Source organism: Oncorhynchus masou, chromosome 24 (assembly GCF_036934945.1).
Source record: "Oncorhynchus masou masou isolate Uvic2021 chromosome 24, UVic_Omas_1.1, whole genome shotgun sequence".
NCBI classification, from domain to species: Eukaryota; Metazoa; Chordata; class Actinopteri; order Salmoniformes; family Salmonidae; genus Oncorhynchus; species Oncorhynchus masou.
Window position 1 is genome coordinate 122,501 of NC_088235.1, and position 22,639 is coordinate 145,139.

General features: G+C 48.1%; 1 pseudogene; it reads left to right on the forward strand.

Moving 5' to 3' along the window:
* LOC135513344 (alpha-actinin-2-like) overlaps positions 1-22,639 on the forward strand; it is a 107,325-nt pseudogene that overhangs the window by 60,207 nt on the left and 24,479 nt on the right.

A 22,639-nucleotide genomic window follows, 5' to 3' on the forward strand; every position in this document is an offset into this window, starting at 1 on the left:
CACCCAGCCCACAGGTCTATTTGTCCCTGATGTAAACTGGTGTAAAGTTAGAAGCTGCACCACCCAGCCCACAGGTCTATTTGTCCCTGATGTAAACTGGTGTAAAGTTAGAAGCAGCACCACCCAGCCCACAGGTCTATTTGTCCCTGATGTAAACTGGTGTAAAGTTAGAAGCAGCACCACCCAGCCAACAGGTCTATTTGTCCCTGATGTAAACTGGTGTAAAGTTAGAAGCAGCACCACCCAGCCCACAGGTCTATTTGTCCCTGATGTAAACTGGTGTAAAGTTAGAAGCAGCACCACCCAGCCCACAGGTCTATTTGTCCCTGATGTAAACTGGTGTAAAGTTAGAAGCAGCACCACCCAGCCAACAGGTCTATTTGTCCCTGATGTAAAGTGGTGTAAAGTTATAAGCAGCACCAACCAGCCCACAGGTCTATTTGTCCCTGATGTAAACTGGTGTAAAGTTAGAAGTAGCACCAACCAGCCCACAGGTCTATTTGTCCCTGATGTAAACTGGTGTAAAGTTAGAAGCAGCACCACCCAGCCCACAGGTCTATTTGTCCCTGATGTAAACTGGTGTAAAGTTAGAAGCAGCACCACCCAGCCCACAGGTCTATTTGTCCCTAATGTAAACTGGTGTAAAGTTAGAAGCATCACCACCCAGCCCACAGGTCTATTTGTCCCTGATGTAAACTGGTGTAAAGTTAGAAGCAGCACCACCCAGCCAACAGGTCTATTTGTCCCTGATGTAAACTGGTGTAAAGTTAGAAGCAGCACCACCCAGCCAACAGGTCTATGTGGCCCTGAGTTGAGGACAGCCCAGTGTTCTAAATGTGGGTTTGGATGACCCTGAACAGCACCTGCCAGTTTCCCTCTGCAACTGCGCTGATTGTCCTGCCTGCATGAGTGTGTGTGTGTGTGTGTGTGTGTGTGTGTGTGTGTGTGTGTGTGTGTGTGTGTGTGTGTGTGTGTGTGTGTGTAGTTGGCAGGTAGAACTAAATGATGGTATGATTCACCCTCTCTCTCTCTCCAGTCTCCTGTATATATTCACCTCTCTCTCTCTCAGTCTCCAGTATATATTCACCTCTCTCTCCAGTCTCCAGTATATATTCTCTCTCCAGTCTCTGTATATATTCTCTCTCTCCAGTCTCCTGTATATATTCACCTCTCTCTCTCCAGTCTCCAGTATATATTATCCACCTCTCTCTCTCCAGTCTCCAGTATATATTCACCTGTATATATTCTCTCTCTCCAGTCTCCAGTATATATCATCCAGTCTCCAGTATATATTCACCTCTCTCTCTCCAGTCTCCAGTATATATTCACCTCCAGTCTCCTCTCTCTCTCCAGTCTCCTGTATATATTCACTCTCCTCTCAGTATATATTCTCTCTCCAGTCTCCTGTATATATTCACCTCTCTCTCTCCAGTCTCCTGTATATATTCACCTCTCTCTCTCCAGTCTCCTGTATATATTCACCTCTCTCCAGTCTCCTGTATATATTCACCTCTCTCTCTCTCTCTCTCTCTCCAGTCTCCTGTATATATTCACCTCTCTCTCTCTCCAGTCTCCTGTATATATTCACCTCTCTCTCTCTCCAGTCTCCTGTATATATTCACCTCTCTCTCTCCAGTCTCCTGTATATATTCACCTCTCTCTCTCCAGTCTCCTGTATATATTCACTCTCTCTCTCCAGTCTCCTGTATATATTCACCTCTCTCTCTCCAGTCTCCTGTATATATTCACCTCTCTCTCCAGTCTCCAGTATATATTCACCTCTCTCCTCTCCAGTCTCCTGTATATATTCACCTCTCTCTCTCCAGTCTCCAGTATATATTCACCTCTCTCTCTCTCCAGTCTCCAGTATATATTCACCTCTCTCTCTCCAGTCTCCAGTATATATTCACCTCTCTCTCTCCAGTCTCCTGTATATATTCACCTCTCTCTCTCTCTCTCCAGTCTCCTGTATATATTCACCTCTCTCTCTCCAGTCTCCAGTATATATTCACCTCTCTCTCTCCAGTCTCCTGTATATATTCACCTCTCTCTCTCCAGTCTCCTGTATATATTCACCTCTCTCTCTCCAGTCTCCAGTATATATTCACCTCTCTCTCCAGTCTCCTCTCTCTCTCTCCAGTCTCCAGTATATATTCACCTCTCTCTCTCCAGTCTCCTGTATATATTCACCTCTCTCTCTCTCTCTCCAGTCTCCTGTATATATTCACCTCTCTCTCTCCAGTCTCCAGTATATATTCACCTCTCTCTCTCCAGTCTCCTGTATATATTCACCTCTCTCTCTCCAGTCTCCAGTATATATTCACCTCTCTCTCTCTCTCTCTCCAGTCTCCAGTATATATTCACCTCTCTCTCTCCAGTCTCCAGTCTCCTGTATATATTCACCTCTCTCTCTCTCTCCAGTCTCCTGTATATATTCACCTCTCTCTCTCTCTCTCTCCAGTCTCCTGTATATATTCACCTCTCTCTCTCTCTCTCCAGTCTCCAGTATATATTCACCTCTCTCTCCAGTCTCCTGTATATATTCACCTCTCTCTCTCTCTCTCTCTCCAGTCTCCTGTATATATTCACCTCTCTCTCTCCAGTCTCCAGTATATATTCACCTCTCTCTCTCCAGTCTCCAGTATATATTCACCTCTCTCTCTCCAGTCTCCAGTATATATTCACCTCTCTCTCTCAGTCTCCAGTATATATTCACAGTCTCTCTCTCTCTCCAGTCTCCAGTATATATTCAGTCTCCTGTATATATTCTCTCTCTCCAGTCTCCTGTATATATTCACCTCTCTCTCTCCAGTCTCCTGTATATATTCACTCTCCTCTCAGTATATATTCTCTCTCTCTCCAGTCTCCTGTATATATTCACCCTCTCTCAGTCTCCAGTCTCCAGTCTATATATTCACCTCTCTCCAGTCTCCTGTATATATTCACCTCTCTCTCCAGTCTCCAGTATATATTCACCTCTCTCTCTCTCCAGTCTCCAGTCTATATATTCACCTCTCTCTCTCCAGTCTCCTGTATATATTCACCTCTCTCTCTCCAGTCTCCAGTATATATTCACCTCTCTCTCCAGTCTCTCTCTCTCTCCAGTCTCCAGTATATATTCACCTCTCTCTCTCCAGTCTCCAGTATATATTCACCTCTCTCTCTCTCTCTCTCCAGTCTCCAGTATATATTCACCTCTCTCTCCAGTCTCCTGTATATATTCACCTCTCTCTCTCCAGTCTCCTGTATATATTCACCTCTCTCTCTCCAGTCTCCAGTATATATTCACCTCTCTCTCTCCAGTCTCCTGTATATATTCACCTCTCTCTCTCCAGTCTCCTGTATATATTCACCTCTCTCTCTCTCTCTCCAGTCTCCTGTATATATTCACCTCTCTCTCTCCAGTCTCCAGTATATATTCACCTCTCTCTCTCCAGTCTCCAGTATATATTCACCTCTCTCTCTCTCCAGTCTCCTGTATATATTCACCTCTCTCTCTCCAGTCTCCAGTATATATTCACCTCTCTCTCTCCAGTCTCCTCTCTCCAGTCTCCTGTATATATTCACCTCTCTCTCTCCAGTCTCCTGTATATATTCACCTCTCTCTCTCTCCAGTCTCCTGTATATATTCACCTCTCTCTCTCCAGTCTCCTGTATATATTCACCTCTCTCTCTCCAGTCTCCTGTATATATTCACCTCTCTCTCTCCAGTCTCCTGTATATATTCACCTCTCTCTCTCCAGTCTCCTGTATATATTCACCTCTCTCTCCAGTCTCCAGTATATATTCACCTCTCTCTCTCTCCAGTCTCCTGTATATATTCAATTCACCTCTCTCTCTCCAGTCTCCAGTATATATTCACCTCTCTCTCTCCAGTCTCCTGTATATATTCACCTCTCTCTCTCTCTCCAGTCTCCAGTATATATTCACTCTCTCTCTCTCCAGTCTCCTGTATATATTCACCTCTCTCTCTCCAGTCTCCTGTATATATTCACCTCTCTCTCTCCAGTCTCCAGTATATATTCACCTCTCTCTCTCTCTCTCCAGTCTCCAGTATATATTCACCTCTCTCTCTCTCCAGTCTCCTGTATATATTCACCTCTCTCTCTCTCTCTCCAGTCTCCAGTATATATTCACCTCTCTCTCTCCAGTCTCCTGTATATATTCACCTCTCTCTCTCCAGTCTCCAGTATATATTCACCTCTCTCTCTCTCCAGTCTCCTGTATATATTCACCTGTATATATTCACCTCTCTCTCCAGTCTCCTCTCTCTCTCCAGTCTCCTGTATATATTCACCTCTCTCTCTCCAGTCTCCTGTATATATTCACCTCTCTCTCCAGTCTCCAGTCTCCAGTCTATATATTCACCTCTCTCTCTCCAGTCTCCTGTATATTCATTCCAGTCTCCTGTATATATTCACCTCTCTCTCTCCAGTCTCCAGTATATATTCACCTCTCTCTCTCTCCAGTCTCCAGTATATATTCACCTCTCTCTCTCCAGTCTCCTGTATATATTCACCTCTCTCTCTCTCCAGTCTCCTGTATATATTCACCTCTCTCTCTCTCCAGTCTCCAGTATATATTCACCTCTCTCTCTCCAGTCTCCAGTATATATTCTCCTCTCTCTCTCCAGTCTCCTGTATATATTCACCTCTCTCTCTCTCTCTCCAGTCTCCTGTATATATTCACCTCTCTCTCTCCAGTCTCCTGTATATATTCACCTGTATATATTCTCTCTCTCTCCAGTCTCCTGTATATATTCACCTCTCTCTCTCCAGTCTCCTGTATATATTCACCTCTCTCCTCTCCAGTCTCCTGTATATATTCACCTCTCTCTCTCCAGTCTCCTGTATATATTCACCTCTCTCTCTCCAGTCTCCAGTATATATTCCAGTCTCCTGTATATATTCATTCAGTCTCCAGTATATATTCACTCTCTCTCTCTCCAGTCTCCTGTATATATTCACCTCTCTCTCTCCAGTCTCCAGTCTCCAGTATATATTCACCTCTCTCTCTCCAGTCTCCTGTATATATTCACCTCTCTCTCTCCAGTCTCCTGTATATATTCACCTCTCTCTCTCCAGTCTCCTGTATATATTCACCTCTCTCTCTCCAGTCTCCTGTATATATTCTCTCTCTCCAGTCTCCTGTATATATTCACCTCTCTCTCTCCAGTCTCCAGTATATATTCACCTCTCTCTCTCCAGTCTCCTGTATATATTCACCTCTCTCTCTCCAGTCTCCTGTATATATTCACCTCTCTCTCTCCAGTCTCCTGTATATATTCATATATTCACTCTCTCTCTCCAGTCTCCTCCAGTCTCCTGTATATATTCACCTCTCTCTCTCCAGTCTCCTCCTCTCTCTCTCCAGTCTCCTGTATATATTCACCTCTCTCTCTCCAGTCTCCAGTATATATTCACCTCTCTCTCCAGTCTCCTGTATATATTCACCTTCTCTCCAGTCTCCTGTATATATTCACCTCTCTCTCTCCAGTCTCCTGTATATATTCACCTCTCTCTCCAGTCTCCTGTATATATTCACCTCTCTCTCTCCAGTCTCCTGTATATATTCACTCTCTCTCCAGTCTCCTCTCTCTCTCCAGTCTCCTGTATATATTCACCTCTCTCTCCAGTCTCCTGTATATATTCACCTCTCTCTCTCCAGTCTCCTGTATATATTCACTCTCTCTCTCCAGTCTCCTGTATATATTCACCTCTCTCTCTCCAGTCTCCTGTATATATTCACCTCTCTCTCTCCAGTCTCCTGTATATATTCACCTCTCTCTCTCTCTCCAGTCTCCTGTATATATTCACCTCTCTCTCTCCAGTCTCCAGTATATATTCACCTCTCTCTCTCCAGTCTCCTGTATATATTCACCTCTCTCTCTCCAGTCTCCTGTATATATTCACTCTCTCTCTCCAGTCTCCAGTATATATTCACCTCTCTCTCTCCAGTCTCCAGTATATATTCACTCTCTCTCTCTCCAGTCTCCTGTATATATTCACCTCTCTCTCTCCAGTCTCCTGTATATATTCACCTCTCTCTCTCCAGTCCTGTATATATTCTCTCTCTCCAGTCTCCAGTATATATTCACCTCTCTCCAGTCTCCAGTCTCCTGTATATATTCACCTCTCTCTCTCCAGTCTCCTGTATATATTCACCTCTCTCTCTCCAGTCTCCCACCTCTCTCTCTCCAGTCTCCTGTATATATTCACCTCTCTCTCTCCAGTCTCCTGTATATATTCACCTTCACTCTCTCTCCAGTCTCCAGTATATATTCACCTCTCTCTCTCCAGTCTCCTGTATATATTCACCTCTCTCTCTCTCCAGTCTCCTGTATATATTCACCTCTCTCTCTCTCCAGTCTCCTGTATATATTCACCTCTCTCTCCAGTCTCCTGTATATATTCAGTCTCCAGTATATATTCTCTCTCTCCAGTCTCCTGTATATATTCACCTCTCTCTCTCCAGTCTCCAGTATATATTCACTCTCTCTCTCCAGTCTCCTGTATATATTCACCTCTCTCTCCAGTCTCCAGTATATATTCACCTCTCTCTCTCTCCAGTCTCCTGTATATATTCACCTCTCTCTCTCCAGTCTCCTGTATATATTCACCTCTCTCTCTCCAGTCTCCTGTATATATTCACCTCTCTCTCTCCAGTCTCCTGTATATATTCACCTCTCTCTCTCCAGTCTCCTGTATATATTATCCAGTCTCCAGTATATATTCACCTCTCTCTCCTCTCCAGTCTCCTCCAGTCTCCTGTATATATTCACCTCTCTCTCTCCAGTCTCCTGTATATATTCACCTCTCTCTCTCCAGTCTCCAGTATATATTTCTCCTCTCCTCTCTCTCCAGTCTCCTGTATATATTCACCTCTCTCTCTCCAGTCTCCTGTATATATTCACCTCTCTCTCTCCAGTCTCCAGTATATATTCACTCTCTCTCTCCAGTCTCCTGTATATATTCATCTCTCTCTCTCCAGTCTCCTGTATATATTCTCTCTCTCTCCAGTCTCCTGTATATATTCACCTCTCTCTCTCCAGTCTCCAGTATATATTCACCTCTCTCTCTCCAGTCTCCTGTATATATTCTCTCTCCAGTCTCCTGTATATATTCACCTCTCTCTCTCCAGTCTCCTGTATATATTCACCTCTCTCTCTCCAGTCTGTATATATTCACTCTCTCTCTCCAGTCTCCTGTATATATTCACCTCTCTCTCTCCAGTCTCCAGTATATATTCACCTCTCTCTCTCCAGTCTCCTGTATATATTCACCTCTCTCTCTCCAGTCTCCTGTATATATTCACCTCTCTCTCTCCAGTCTCCTGTATATATTCACCTCTCTCTCTCTCCAGTATATATTCACCTCTCTCTCTCCAGTCTCCAGTATATATTCACCTCTCTCTCTCCAGTCTCCTCTCTCTCTCCAGTCTCCTGTATATATTCACCTCTCTCTCTCCAGTCTCCTGTATATATTCAGTCTCCTCTCTCTCTCCAGTCTCCAGTATATATTCACTCTCTCTCTCCAGTCTCCTGTATATATTCACTCTCTCTCTCCAGTATATATTCACCTCTCTCTCTCCAGTCTCCAGTATATATTCACCTCTCTCTCCAGTCTCCAGTATATATTCACCTCTCTCTCTCCAGTCTCCTGTATATATTCACCTCTCTCTCTCTCTCCAGTCTCCTGTATATATTCACCTCTCTCTCTCCAGTCTCCTGTATATATTCACCTCTCTCTCTCCAGTCTCCTGTATATATTCACCTCTCTCTCTCCAGTCTCCTGTATATATTCACCTCTCTCTCTCCAGTCTCCTGTATATATTCACCTCTCTCTCTCTCCAGTCTCCTGTATATATTCACCTCTCTCTCTCCAGTCTCCAGTATATATTCACCTCTCTCTCTCCAGTCTCCAGTATATATTCACTCTCTCTCTCCAGTCTCCAGTATATATTCACCTCTCTCTCTCCAGTCTCCAGTATATATTCACCTCTCTCTCTCCAGTCTCCAGTATATATTCACCTCTCTCTCTCTCTCCAGTCTCCTGTATATATTCACCTCTCTCTCTCTCTCTCTCTCCAGTCTCCTGTATATATTCGCCTCTCTCTCTCTCCAGTCTCCTGTATATATTCACCTCTCTCTCTCCAGTCTCCAGTATATATTCACCTCTCTCTCTCTCTCTCCAGTCTCCTGTATATATTCACCTCTCTCTCTCCAGTCTCCTGTATATATTCACCTCTCTCTCTCCAGTCCCCTGCCTGCCAGCCTGTATATATATATATACACTGCTAAAAAAAATAAAGGGAACACTAAAACAACACAATGTAACTCACAGTCAATCACACTTCTGTGAAATCAGACTGTCCACTTAGGAAGCAACACTGATTGACAATAAATTTCACATGTTGTTGTGCAAATGGAATAGACAACAGGTGGAAATTATAGGCAATTAGCAAGACTCCCCCAATAAAGGAGTGGTTCTGCAGGTGGTGACCAGAGACCACTTCTCAGTTCCTATGCTTCCTGGCTGATGTTTTGGTCACTTTTAAATGCTGGCGGTGCTTTCACTCTAGTGGTAGCAACCCACACAAGTGAGTCTACAACCCACACAAGTGGCTCAGCTAGTGCAGCTAATCCAGGATGGCACATCAATGTGAAATGTTGCAAGAAGGTTTGCTGTGTCTGTCAGCGTAGTGTCCAGAGCATGGAGGCGCTACCAGGAGACAGTCCAGTACATCAGGAGACGTGGAGGAGGCCGTAGGAGGGCAACAACCCAGCAGCAGGACCGCTACCTCTGCCTTTGCGCAAGGAGGAGCAGGAGGAACACTGCCAGAGCCCTGCAAAATGACCTCCAGCAGGCCACAAATGTGCATGTGTCTGCTCAAACGGTCAGAAACAGACTCCATGAGGGTGGTATGAGGGCACAACGTCCACAGGTGGGGGTTGTGCTTACAGCCCAACACCGTGCAGGACGTTTGGCATTTGCCAGAGAACACCAAGATTGGCAAATTCGCCACTGGTGCCCTGTGCTCTTCACAGATGAAAGCAGGTTCACACTGAGCACGTGACAGACGTGACAGAGTCTGGAGACGCCGTGGAGAACGTTCTGCTGCCTGTAACATCCTCCAGCATGACCGGTTTGGCGGTGGGTCAGTCATAGTTCTTTGGGGGGCCGCACAGCCCTCCATGTGCTCGCCAGAGGTAGCCTGACTGCCATTAGGTACCGAGATGAGATCCTCAGACCCCTTGTGAGACCATATGCTGGTGCGGTTGGCCCTGGGTTCCTCCTAATGCAAGACAATGCTAGACCTCATGTGGCTGGAGTGTCAGCAGTTCCTGCAAGAGGAAGGCATTGATGCCATGGACTGGTCCGCCCGTTCCCCAGACCTGAATCCAATTGAGCACTTCTGGGACATCATGTCTCGCTCCATCCACCAACGCCACATTGCACCACAGACTGTCCAGGAGTTGGCGGATGCTTTAGTCCAGGTCTGGGAGGAGATCCCTCAGGAGACCATCCGCCACCTCATCAGGAGCATGCCCAGGTGTTGTAGGGAGGTCATACAGGCACGTGGAGGCCACACACACTACTGAGCCTCATTTTGACTTGTTTTAAGGACATTACATCAAAGTTGGATCAGCCTGTAGTGTGGTTTTCCACTTTAATTTTGAGTGTGACTCCATATCCAGACCTCCATGGGTTGATACATTTGATTTCCATTGATCATTTTTGTGTGATTTTGTTGACAGCACATATTCAATAAGAATATTTCATTCATTCAGATCTAGGATGTGTTATTTTAGTGTTCCCTATTTTTTTGAGCACTGTATATATTCACCTTGCTATTATTGGACAGCCCGTGTTCTAGAACGCGGGCCGACCTGTGTTCTTCACGTGTCACAGTTGAAGGACTGTGCTGTCATCAGACCAGAGCAGTCTCCTGTCACCACTTATTGGACAGCCCGTGTTCTAGAACGCGGACCGACCTGTGTTCTTCACGTGTCACAGTTGAAGGCCTGTGCTGTCATCAGACCAGAGCAGTCTCCTGTCACCACTTATTGGACAGCCCATGTTCTAGAACGCGGACCGACCTGTGTTCTTCACGTGTCACAGTTGAAGGACTGTGCTGTCATCAGACCAGAGCAGTCTCCTGTCACCACTTATTGGACAGCCCATGTTCTAGAACGCGGACCGACCTGTGTTCTTCACGTGTCACAGTTGAAGGACTGTGCTGTCATCAGACCAGAGCAGTTTCCTGTCACCACGTGTCGGCTGCGTTCTTTCCTCTGATACTCTTTGCTATTCATCCTGGCTCCTCCAACAGATCATTACACAAGGCATCACTTTTGACTAAAAATCATCTAAATAAAATGTGAAGTGTTCCCTTTAAAATACACATTGTCGGTTATCAGTAGTGACAACTGAAGTCCTACTTTTCTGTTATACTGTTGGTAAATTTGTACAAAGGTGAATGGGATTTTCCACAGGCTCTGTTGCAAGCCTGTCCTAGAGGAGGTTCCCCAGCAGAAGGTTAATATTGACTGAGATAACACTGTTAGTTCTTCTGCAGTACTAACGAATGGATGACCTATCACCTTCTGACATGCTGTGATCCCATTGGCTGTTAGACACCAGATAAGATAAACGGCTATGACCCAGGACTCAGATACATGGCAGTGAACTGACACACACACGCACGCACGCATTCTAACACACACACACACACACACACACTCTCTCTCTCTCTCTCTCTCTCTCTCAGTTGTCCCCCTGGTGAGGTCTGTTTGCACTATTCCCCAGCACCGATATCCAGTTACTGGCTGGGTGGGTCTGGGCCGGGAACACAATGACACGGGTCACCTTGAGGTTCTCTGTCAGCCCCCTGCAATGTTCCTGGGTCATCTTTATTAGGCACCAAACGGAAATAAACTACTTTGAGCTGTCCAATGACAAAAGTACATTTTCACCTCTCTGTTCTGTTGCAAAATGTTTAAGAAAGTTTTCCGTTGCATTCATTATTGAACAGTGAACTAGGTTTCTCTGGGATACTTCTGTAGAGGGGAGAGTTAGGAACAGGTTTCTCTAGGATACTTCTGGAGAGAGGAGAGTTAGGAACAGGTTTCTCTAGGAACAGGTTTCTCTGGGATACTTCTGAGAGAGGAGAGTTAGGAACAGGTTTCTCTAGGAACAGGTTTCTCTGGGATACTTCTGGAGAGAGGAGAGTTAGGAACAGGTTTCTCTGGGATACTTCTGGAGAGAGGAGAGTTAGGAACAGGTTTCTCTGGGATACTTCTGGAGAGAGGAGAGTTAGGAACAGGTTTCTCTAGGAACAGGTTTCTCTGGGATACTTCTGGAGAGAGGAGAGTTAGGAACAGGTTTCTCTGGGATACTTCTGGAGAGAGGAGAGTTAGGAACAGGTTTCTCTGGGATACTTCTGGAGAGAGGAGAGTTGGGAACAGGTTTCTCTGGGATACTTCTGGAGAGAGGAGAGTTAGGAACAGGTTTCTCTACGATACTTCTGGAGAGGGGAGAGTTAGGAACAGGTTTCTCTGGGATACTTCTGGAGAGAGGAAGGTTAGGTACAGGTTTCTCTGGGAACAGGTTTCTCTGCGATACTTCTGGAGAGGGGAGAGTTAGGAACAGGTTTCTCTACGATACTTCTGGAGAGAGGAGAGCTAGGAACAGATTTCTCTGGGATACTTCTGGAGAGAGGAGAGTTGGGAACAGGTTTCTCTACGATACTTCTGGAGAGGGGAGAGTTAGGAACAGGTTTCTCTGGGATACTTCTGGAGAGAGGAGAGTTAGGAACAGGTTTCTCTACGATACTTCTGGAGAGGGAGAGTTAGGAACAGGTTTCTCTGGGATACTTCTGGAGAGAGGAGAGTTGGGAACAGGTTTCTCTGTGATACTTCTGGAGAGAGGAGAGTTAGGAACAGGTTTCTCTGGGATACTTCTGGAGAGAGGAGAGTTGGGAACAGGTTTCTCTGTGATACTTCTGGAGAGAGGAGAGTTAGGAACAGGTTTCTCTGGGATACTTCTGGAGAGAGGAGAGTTGGGAACAGGTTTCTCTACGATACTTCTGGAGAGGGGAGAGTTAGGAACAGGTTTCTCTGGGATACTTCTGGAGAGAGGAGAGTTAGGAACAGGTTTCTCTGGGATACTTCTGGAGAGAGGAGAGTTAGGAACAGGTTTCTCTGCGATACTTCTGGAGAGAGGAGAGTCAGGTACAGGTTTCTCTGGGAACAGGTTTCTCTGGGATACTTCTGGAGAGAGGAGAGTTGGGAACAGGTTTCTCTGGGATACTTCTGGAGAGAGGAGAGTTGGGAACAGGTTTCTCTGGGATACTTCTGGAGAGAGGAGAGTTAGGAACAGGTTTCTCTGGGATACTTCTGGAGAGAAGAGAGTTAGGAACAGGTTTCTCTGGGATACTTCTGGAGAGAGGAGAGTTAGGAACAGGTTTCTCTGCGATACTTCTGGAGAGGGGAGAGTTAGGAACAGGTTTCTCTGGGATACTTCTGGAGAGAGGAGAGAGGAGAGTCAGGAAATATAAGAATGGAATTGTAGTGTTTATTTAAGCGTTCACCTTTATGACAATATATTTCTGAGGTCACTATTACCTAGTGTAGTGGAGGACTCACTATGGCTGAGGTCACTATTAGTTATATACACTCGCTCTATTGGGTGGAGGTCAGGGGACTGCTCAGGCTACTCAAGTAAACTGAACTTGCTGTAATTTTCAATTATTTTTTTCGCCAAAAACTGTGGCTCCAAATGGCACCCTATTCCTTATATAATGCACGACTTTTGACCAGAGCTCTCTCTCTCTCCACTCGCTCCTCTCTCTCTCTCTCCCCTCGCTCCTCTCTCTCTCTCTCTCTCTCTCTCTCTCTCTCTCTCTCCCCTCGCTCCTCTCTCTCTCTCTCCCCTCGCTCCTCTCTCTCTCTCTCTCTCTCTCTCTCCCCTCGCTCCTCTCTGTCTCTCTCTCTCTCCCCTCGCTCTCTCTCTCTCTCTCTGTCTCTCTCTGTCTCTCTCTCTCTCTCTCTCTCTCTCTCTCTCTCTCTCTCTCTCCCCTTGCTCCTCTCTCTCTCTCTCTCTCTCTCTCTCTCTCTCTCTCTCTCTCTCTCTCTCTCTTTCTCTCTCTCTCCTCGCTCTCTCTCTCTCTCTCTCTCTCTCTCCCCTTGCTCCTCTCTCTCTATCTCTCTCTCTCTCTCTCTCTCCCTCTCTCCTCCCTCTCTCTGTCCACAGTGAGCTGGACTACCATGCTGCCTCCTCTATCAACGAGCGCTGCCAGGGCATCTGCGACCAATGGGACCAGCTGGGAACCCTCACCCAGAAGAGGAGGGATAACCTGGAGGTACAGAATAGGAATGGGTTCTTCTGGTGGGGGCTAGTGGGGGGAGGTACAGAATAGGGCTGGGTTCTTCTGGTGGGGGGAGGTACAGAATAGGGCGGGGTTCTTCTGGTGGGGGAGGTACAGAATAGGGCTGGGTTCTTCTGGTGGGGGCTAGTGGGGGGAGGTACAGAATAGGACTGGGTTCTTCTGGTGGGGGCAAGTGGGGGAGGTACAGAATAGGGCTGGGTTCTTCTAGTGGGGGCTAGTGGGGGGAGGTACAGAATAGGGCTGGGTTCTTCTAGTGGAGGGAGGTACAGAATAGGGCTGGGTTCTTCTGGTGGGGGCTAGTGGGGGGAGGTACAGAATAGGGCTGGGTTCTTCTGGTGGGGGCAAGTGGGGGGAGGTACAGAATAGGGCTGGGTTCTTCTAGTGGGGGCTAGTGGGGGGAGGTACAGAATAGGGCTGGGTTCTTCTAGTGGAGGGAGGTACAGAATAGGGCTGGGTTCTTCTAGTGGAGGGAGGTACAGAATAGGGCTGGGTTCTTCTAGTGGAGGGAGGTACAGAATAGGGCTTGGTTCTTCTAGTGGGGGAGGTACAGAATAGGGCTGGGTTCTTCTAGTGGGGGGAGGTACAGAATAGGGCTGGGTTCTTCTAGTGGGGGGAGGTACAGAATAGGACTGGGTTCTTCTGGTGGGGGCTAGTGGGGGGAGGTACAGAATAGGGCTGGGTTCTTCTAGTGGGGGCTAGTGGGGGGAGGTACAGAATAGGACTGGGTTCTTCTGGTGGGGGCTAGTGGAGGGAGGTACAGAATAGGACTGGGTTCTTCTGGTGGGGGGAGGTACAGAATAGGGCTGGGTTCTACTAGTGGGGGGAGGTACAGAATAGGGCTGGGTTCTTCTGGTGGGGGAGGTACAGAATAGGGCTGGGTTCTTCTAGTGGAGGGAGGTACAGAATAGGGCTGGGTTCTTCTAGTGGAGGGAGGTACAGAATAGGGCTGGGTTCTTCTAGTGGGGGGAGGTACAGAATAGGGCTGGGTTCTTCTAGTGGGGGAGGTACAGAATAGGGCTGGGTTCTTCTAGTGGGGGGAGGTACAGAATAGGACTGGGTTCTTCTAGTGGGGGGAGGTACAGAATAGGGCTGGGTTCTGCTAGTGGGGGCTAGTGGGGGGAGGTACAGAATAGGGCTGGGTTCTTCTAGTGGGGGGAGGTACAGAATAGGGCTGGGTTCTTCTAGTGGGGGAGGTACAGAATAGGGCTGGGTTCTTCTAGTGGGGGAGGTACAGAATAGGGCTGGGTTCTGCTAGTGGGGGGAGGTACAGAATAGGGCTGGGTTCTTCTAGTGGGGGGAGGTACAGAATAGGGCTGGGTTCTTCTAGTGGGGGAGGTACAGAATAGGGCTGGGTTCTTCTAGTGGGGAGGTACAGAATAGGGCTGGGTTCTTCTAGTGGGGGGAGGTACAGAATAGGGCTGGGTTCTTCTAGTGGGGGAGGTACAGAATAGGGCTGGGTTCTGCTAGTGGGGGCTAGTGGGGGAGGTACAGAATAGGGCTGGGTTCTTCTAGTGGAGGGAGGTACAGAACAGGGTTGGGTTCTTCTAGTGGAGGGAGGTACAGAATAGGGCTGGGTTCTTCTAGTGGGGGGAGGTACAGAATAGGACTGGGTTCTTCTAGTGGGGGGAGGTACAGAATAGGGCTGGGTTCTGCTAGTGGGGGCTAGTGGGGGAGGTACAGAATAGGGCTGGGTTCTTCTAGTGGGGGAGGTACAGAATAGGGCTGGGTTCTTCTAGTGGGGAGGTACAGAATAGGGCTGGGTTCTTCTAGTGGGGGAGGTACAGAATAGGGCTGGGTTCTACTAGTGGGGGAGGTACAGAGTAGGGCTGGGTTCTACTAGTGGGGGGAGGTACAGAATCGGGCTGGGTTCTTCTAGTGGGGGAGGTACAGAATAGGGCTGGGTTCTACTAGTGGAAGGAGACAGTGGTCCTCTGGAGGGGGCTAGTGGTCCTCTGGTAGGGGCTAGTGGTCCTCTGGTGGGGGCTAGTGGTCCTCTGGTGGGGGCTAGTGGGCCTCTGGTGGGGGCTAGTGGTCCTCTGGTGGGGGCTAGTGGGCCTCTGGTGGGGGCTAGTGGAGGGAGACAGTGGTCCTCTGGTTGGGGCTAGTGGTCCTCTGGTGGGGGCTAGTGGAGGAGACTGTGGTCCTCTGGTGGGGGCTAGTGGTCCTCTGGTGGGGGCTAGTGGGCCTCTGGTGGGGGCTAGTGGTCCTCTGGTAGGGGCTAGTGGTCCTCTGGTGGGGGCTAGTGGAGGGAGACAGAGGTCCTCTGGAGGGGGCTAGTGGTCCTCTGGTGGGGGCTAGTGGTCCTCTGGTGGGGGCTAGTGGTCCTCTGGTGGGGGCTAGTGGAGGGAGACAGTGGTCCTCTGGTGGGGCTAGTGGTCCACTGGTGGGGGCTAGTGGTCCTCTGGTGGGGGCTAGTGGTCCTCTGGTGGGGGCTTGTGGAGGGAGACAGAGGTCCTCTGGAGGGGGCTAGTGGTCCTCTGGTGGGGGCTAGTGGGCCTCTGGTGGGGGCTAGTGGTCCTCTGGTAGGGGCTAGTGGTCCTCTGGTGGGGGCTAGTGGTCCTCTTGTGGGGGCTAGTGGAGGGAGACAGAGGTCCTCTGGAGGGGGCTAGTGGTCCTCTGGTAGGGGCTAGTGGTCCTCTGGTGGGGGCTAGTGGTCCTCTGGTGGGGGCTAGTGGAGGGAGACAGAGGTCCTCTGGTAGGGGCTAGTGGTCCTCTGGTAGGGGCTAGTGGTCCTCTGGTGGGGGCTAGTGGTCCTCTTGTAGGGGCTAGTGGTCCTCTGGTGGGGGCTAGTGGTCCTCTGGTGGGGGCTAGTGGAGGGAGACAGAGGTCCTCTGGTAGGGGCTAGTGGAGGGGGCTAGTGGTCCTCTTGTAGGGGCTAGTGGTCCTCTGGTGGGCGCTAGTGGTCCTCTGGTGGGGGCTAGTGGAGGGAGACAGAGGTCCTCTGGAGGGGGCTAGTGGTCCTCTGGTGGGGGCTAGTGGAGGGAGACAGAGGTCCTCTGGAGGGGGCTAGTGGTCCTCTGGTGGGGGCTAGTGGAGGGAGACAGAGGTCCTCTGGAAGGGGCTAGTGGTCCTCTGGTGGGGGCTAGTGGAGGGAGACAGAGGTCCTCTGGAGGGGGCTAGTGGTCCTCTGGTAGGGGCTAGTGGTCCTCTGGTGGGGGCTAGTGGTCCTCTTGTGGGGGCTAGTGGAGGGAGACAGAGGTCCTCTGGTAGGGGCTAGTGGTCCTCTGGTGGGGGCTAGTGGTCCTCTGGTGGGGGCTAGTGGAGGGAGACAGAGGTCCTCTGGTAGGGGCTAGTGGTCCTCTGGTAGGGGCTAGTGGTCCTCTGGTGGGGGCTAGTGGTCCTCTTTGTAGGGGCTAGTGGTCCTCTGGTGGGGGCTAGTGGGGGAGACAGAGGTCCTCTGGTGGGGGCTAGTGGTCCTCTGGTAGGGGCTAGTGGTCTTCTGGTAGGGGCTAGTGGAGGGAGACAGTGGTCCTCTGGTGGGGGCTAGTGGTCCTCTGGTGGGGGCTAGTGGTCCTCTGGTGGGGGCTAGTGGTCCTCTGGTAGGGGCTAGTGGTCCTCTGGTAGGGGCTAGTGGTCCTCTGGTGGGGGCTAGTGGTCCTCTGGTGGGGGCTAGTGGAGGGAGACAGTGGTCCTCTGGTGGGGGCTAGTGGTCCTCTGGTGGGGGCTAGTGGGGGAGGGAGACAGAGGTCCTCTGGAGGGGGCTAGTTGTCCTCTGGTGGGGGCTAGTGGTCCTCTGGTGGGGGCTAGTGGTCCTCTGGTAGGGGCTAGTGGAGGGAGACAGAGGTCCTCTGGTGGGCGCTAGTGGTCCTCTGGTGGGGGCTAGTGGAGGGAGACAGAGGTCCTCTGGAGGGGGCTAGTTGTCCTCTGGTGGGGGCTAGTGGTCCTCTGGTGGGGGCTAGTGGTCCTCTGGTAGGGGCTAGTGGTCCTCTGGTGGGGGCTAGTGGAGGGAGACAGTGGTCCTCTGGTGGGGGCTAGTGGTCCTCTGGTGGGGGCTAGTGGTCCTCTGGTGGGGGCTAGTGGTCCTCTGGTAGGGGCTAGTGGTCCTCTGGTGGGGGCTAGTGGAGGAGACAGTGGTCCTCTGGTGGGGCCTAGTGGTCCTCTGGTGGGGGCTAGTGGTCCTCTGGTGGGGGCTAGTGGTCCTCTGATGGGGCTAGTGGTCCTCTGGTGGGGGCTAGTGGAGGGAGACAGAGGTCCTCTGGTGGGGGCTAGTGGTCCTCTGGTGGGGGCTAGTGGTCCTCTGGTGGGGGCAATCTGGTTCGAATCTGGTTGTAATCTGCAGACCTACATAAACACTCAGATGATCAACACACAAATCACTACACAGAAATTGCCATTACTCACAGTTCTGAATGACCAGGTTTCAAACCAATTGGTCACGATAGTCATCATTTTAACTGATCATTTGTCATTAGTCCCATTTTCCCCTAACTTTGTTTCTCTCAGAGGACGGAGAAGCTGCTGGAGACCATCGACCAGCTGTTCCTGGAGTTCTCTAAGAGGTCAGCTCCCTTTAACAACTGGATGGAAGGAGCCATGGAAGACCTGCAAGACATGTTCATAGTTCACACTGTGGATGAAATCCAGGTAAAGACAGTTCACACTGTGGATGACATCCAGGTAAAGACATGTTTATAGTTCACACTGTGGATGACATCCAGGTAAAGACATGTTTATAGTTCACACTGTGGATGAAATCCAGGTAAAGACAGTTCACACTGTGGATGACATCCAGGTAAAGACATGTTCACACTGTGGATGACATCCAGGTAAAGACAGTTCATACTGTGGATGACATCCAGGTAAAGACATGTTTATAGTTCACTCTGTGGATGACATCCAGGTAAAGACATGTTTATAGTTCACACTGTGGATGACATCCAGGTAAAAACATGTTTATAGTTCACACTGTGGATGACATCCAGGTAAAGACATGTTTATAGTTCACACTGTGGATGACATCCAGGTAAAGACAGTTCACACTGTGGATGACATCCAGGTAAAGACATGTTTATAGTTCACACTGTGGATGACATCCAGGTAAAGACAGTTCATACTGTGGATGACATCCAGGTAAAGACATGTTTATAGTTCACACTGTGGATGACATCCAGGTAAAAACATGTTTATAGTTCACACTGTGGATGACATCCAGGTAAAAACATGTTTATAGTTCACACTGTGGATGACATCCAGGTAAAGACAGTTCACACTGTGGATGATATCCAGGTAAAGACATGTTTATAGTTCACACTGTGGATGACATCCAGGTAAAGACATGTTTATAGTTCACACTGTGGATGACATCCAGGTAAAAACATGTTTATAGTTCACACTGTGGATGACATCCAGGTAAAGACAGTTCACACTGTGGATGACATCCAGGTAAAGACATGTTTATAGTTCACACTGTGGATGACATCCAGGTAAAGACATGTTTATAGTTCACACTGTGGATGACATCCAGGTAAAGACATGTTCATAGTTCACACTGTGGATGACATCCAGGTAAAGACATGTTTATAGTTCACACTGTGGATGACATCCAGGTAAAGACATGTTCATAGTTCACACTGTGGATGACATCCAGGTAAAGACATGTTTATAGTTCACACTGTGGATGACATCCAGGTAAAGACATGTTTATAGTTCACACTGTGGATGACATCCAGGTAAAGACAGTTCACACTGTGGATGACATCCAGGTAAAGACATGTTTATAGTTTACACTGTGGATGACATCCAGGTAAAGACATGTTTATAGTTTACACTGTCGATGACAATGACATCCAGGTAAAGACAGTTCACACTGTGGATGACATCCAGGTAAAGACATGTTTATAGTTTACACTGTGGATGACATCCAGGTAAAGACAGTTCACACTGTGGATGACATCCAGGTAAAGACATGTTTATAGTTCACACTGTGTTACATGATGCTGTGTTCCTTCCATTGTCTCCTATCAGATAGTAACATGATGCTGTGTCCCTTCCATTGTCTCCTATCAGATAGTAACATGATGCTGTGTTCCAGTCCCTTCCATTGTCTCCTATCAGATTGTAACATGATGCTGTGTTCCTTCCATTGTCTCCTATCAGATAGTAACATGATGCTGTGTCCCTTCCATTGTCTCCTATCAGATAGTAACATGATGCTGTGTCCCTTCCATTGTCTCCTATCAGATAGTAACATGATGCTGTGTTCCAGTCCCTTCCATTGTCTCCTATCAGATAGTAACATGATGCTCTGTTCCAGTCCCTTCCATTGTCTCCTATCAGATAGTAACATGATGCTGTGTCCCTTCCATTGTCTCCTATCAGATAGTAACATGATGCTCTGTTCCAGTCCCTTCCATTGTCTCCTATCAGATAGTAACATGATGCTGTGTCCCTTCCATTGTCTCCTATCTGATAGTAACATGATGCTGTGTTCCTTCCATTGTCTCCTATCAGATAGTAACATGATGCTGTGTTCCTTCCATTGTCTCCTATCTGATAGTAACATGATGCTGTGTTCCTTCCATTGTCTCCTATCTGATAGTAACATGATGCTGTGTTCCAGTTCCTTCCATTGTCTCCTATCAGATAGTAACATGATGCTGTGTTCCAGTTCCTTCCATTGTCTCCTATCAGATAGTAACATGATGCTGTGTCCCTTCCATTGTCTCCTATCAGATTGTAACATGATGCTGTGTTCCTTCCATTGTCTCCTATCAGATAGTAACATGATGCTGTGTTCCAGTCCCTTCCATTGTCTCCTATCAGATAGTAACATGATGCTGTGTTCCTTCCATTGTCTCCTATCAGATAGTAACATGATGCTGTGTTCCAGTCCCTTCCATTGTCTCCTATCAGATAGTAACATGATGCTGTGTTCCAGTCCCTTCCATTGTCTCCTATCAGATAGTAACATGATGCTGTGTTCCTTCTATTGTCTCCTATCAGATAGTAACATGATGCTGTGTTCCTTCCGTTGTCTCCTATCAGATAGTAACATGATTCTGTGTTCCAGTCCCTTCCATTGTCTCCTATCAGATAGTAACATGATGCTGTGTTCCTTCCATTGTCTCCTATCAGATAGTAACATCATGCTGTGTTCCTTCCATTGTCTCCTATCAGATAGTAACATGATGCTGTGTTCCAGTCCCTTCCATTGTCTCCTATCAGATAGTAACATGATGCTGTGTTCCAGTCCCTTCCATTGTCTCCTATCAGATAGTAACATGATGCTGTGTTCCTTCCATTGTCTCCTATCAGATAGTAACATGATGCTGTGTCCCTTCCATTGTCTCCTATCAGATAGTAACATGATGCTGTGTTCCTTCCATTGTCTCCTATCAGATAGTAACATGATGCTGTGTTCCAGTCCCTTCCATTGTCTCCTATCAGATAGTAACATGATGCTGTGTTCCTTCCATTGTCTCCTATCAGATAGTAACACGATGCTGTGTTCCTTCCATTGTCTCCTATCAGATAGTAACATGATGCTGTGTCCCTTCCATTGTCTCCTATCAGATAGTAACACGATGCTGTGTTCCTTCCATTGTCTCCTATCAGATAGTAACATGATGCTGTGTTCCAGTCCCTTCCATTGTCTCCTATCAGATAGTAACATGATGCTGTGTTCCAGTCCCTTCCATTGTCTCCTATCAGATAGTAACATGATGCTGTGTTCCAGTCCCTTCCATTGTCTCCTATCAGATAGTAACATGATGCTGTGTCCCTTCCATTGTCTCCTATCAGATAGTAACACGATGCTGTGTTCCTTCCATTGTCTCCTATCAGATAGTAACATGATGCTGTGTCCCTTCCATTGTCTCCTATCAGATAGTAACATGATGCTGTGTTCCTTCCATTGTCTCCTATCAGATAGTAACATGATGCTGTGTCCCTTCCATTGTCTCCTATCAGATAGTAACATGATGCTGTGTTCCTTCCATTGTCTCCTATCAGATAGTAACATGATGCTGTGTTCCAGTCCCTACCATTGTCTCCTATCAGATAGTAACATGATGCTGTGTTCCAGTCCTTCCATTGTCTCCTATCAGATAGTAACATGATGCTGTGTTCCTTACATTGTCTCCTATCAGATAGTAACATGATGCTGTGTTCCAGTCACTTCCATTGTCTCCTATCAGATAATAACATGATGCTGTGTTGATTCCCGACTGTCTGGGCTGTATTTGTTTGACACCATGTCATGTCAGAACGGCGGACCACAACGCCGGTTCCTCTGTAACTCGGTCTGCTCTCCACCTCGCTCTGCAGAGCCTGATCTCAGCCCATGACCAGTTCAAGGCCACCCTTCCGGAGGCTGACTGTGAGAGACAGGCCATCCTGAACATCTACACGGAGGTGCAGAAGATAGCCCAGAGCTACGGCATCTCCCCCAACCTCACCAACCCCTACAGTGACGTCACACCGGCGGAGATAGGACTCAAATGGGACAAGGTAGCTACTAGCGTCTCTAGGGACACTGTCTGCGTCCCAAATGGGACCCGATTCCTTATAATATAATATATTATAGCGCACAAATTTTTAACTAGAGTCATTTGGGATGCAGACAATGTCTGTTGTTTGTGTGTGTGTTGTACTGTGAATGTTTGTGTTAAAGCTCTTCAATCTCGATCCGGGAGAACCTCATGGTATGCAGCATGCTTTCATTACAGCCCAGTGCTAACACACCTGATTCACTTATCAACGGCTTGGTGATTCACTGATGAGTTAAATCAGGGGGTTTTGTGCTTGGCTTTAACAAAAAAGCCCCAGGGACCAGTGGGATTGAACAACCCTGTGTTAACTATAGACAGATTCCCAGACACAGATGAAGTCCTAGACTAAAAAAAGCAGTCAAATGAAGAAACCGTCCCATTGTGTTAACCAGGGACTGTACCCTTTCTGTCCCGTTGATCAGGTGAAGAAGCTGGTTCCCCAGAGAAACAGTACTCTCCAGGAGGAACTAGCCAGACAGCACGCCAACGAACGTCTCAGACGGCAGTTTGCTGCCCAGGCCAACATCATCGGACCGTGGATCCAGACCAGGATGGAGGTGAGACAGACCTGTCCTGACCTCGGTCACCTGACGCCATGTCATGTACAACAGGCGCCACCTTAATCGGAGAGGACGGGCTCATTGTAGAATCAGTTCTGTTATACTCACAGGCATTATTTTAACAGTTTTAGAAACTTTAGAGTGTTTTCTATCCAAATCAACCAATCATATGCATATCCTAGCTTCTGGGCCTGAGTAGCA